The sequence below is a fragment of the Belonocnema kinseyi genome, chromosome 5 (genome assembly GCF_010883055.1).
Source record: "Belonocnema kinseyi isolate 2016_QV_RU_SX_M_011 chromosome 5, B_treatae_v1, whole genome shotgun sequence".
Taxonomy (NCBI): domain Eukaryota; kingdom Metazoa; phylum Arthropoda; class Insecta; order Hymenoptera; family Cynipidae; genus Belonocnema; species Belonocnema kinseyi.
This window is the reverse complement of record NC_046661.1, coordinates 140,757,744-140,758,939: the sequence shown is the minus strand read 5'-3', so window position 1 is coordinate 140,758,939 and position 1,196 is coordinate 140,757,744.

Sequence of the window (1,196 nt, the reverse complement as noted above, 5' to 3'; positions counted from 1 at the left end):
GGTGGAAAATTCGATTATTCACTTCAAGTTGAACTACTTAGTAAAAAAATTAATTTTTTCTTATTAAGGATTCATAATTATAGTTGAAAATTCAACTATTTGTATTTAAATTAGGTTAAAAATTCAGCTTTTTTGTAGATAATACTCTTTTTGACTTTAAAATTTAAAAATTTATTAAAATTAAATTGACCTTTTTTATTAGAAATTTAATCTTTTTGGTTAAAAATGTATCATTTTTGGTCAAAAATGCAATTGTTTGGTTAAAATATGAACTGTACATCTTCTTGGGTTTAAAAGTCAATTATTTCACTAAAAGTTGAACTATTTTGTAAAAAAATCTTTTTTTTAAAAAGGTTTTATAATTGTAGTTGAAAATTTAACTATTTGGTTGAAAGTTTAACTCTTTGATTCAAAACTCATATTTTCCGCTTAAGAAATTCAACTTTTTGTAGATAATTCGTCTTTTTCACTTTAAAATTAAATAATTTTGTTGAAAATTCATGTATTTTGTTTGAAATTTGTCTTTTTTTGTAGATCATTAATTTTCTTGGTCGAAAATTCATGTTGTTGGTTGAGAATTTAACAACTTTGTTGAAAGTTTATTTTTTCGATTAAAAATTATTTTTTTATCTGAAAATATAACTATTCTAGGATTGATTAAAAATTAATCGTTTTTATCTGGAAATTGAACTATTCAATTTTTGGTTGAAACTTTATCCAGTACATTGTATTAGTTAAAATACCAATTATTTGATATAAAATTAATTTAATTTGTTAAAAAGTAAACTTTTGGGTTAAAAATTGATACATTTTGTTAATTATATTTTTCTTAAAATTAAAAAAAATGTAAAATAAAAAAATTTTCTTAAAATCTTCCTGATTCTTTTTTTTTAATTTTTAAAATGTTTTCAAATACTCACTTAAAATTTATTTGTCAAAATAAAAACTCATTTTCAATGTTCTTAGCAATCACAACAATTTTTGTTATTCTTTTTAAATACTGTACAATTCTCAAAAAGCTTATTATTTTTTTAAACCTGCAAAAGTCTAAATCGTGTTTCAAATTATTTGAAATAATTTCAAGTTTTTAATTCATTCTGAATCTTTTTTTAAATTAAAGTTGTAGCGTTTAAACTTTACATTCAGCTCATTACAAATTTAACAATTCAAGGTATTCTATTTCGAACCATTCTGTT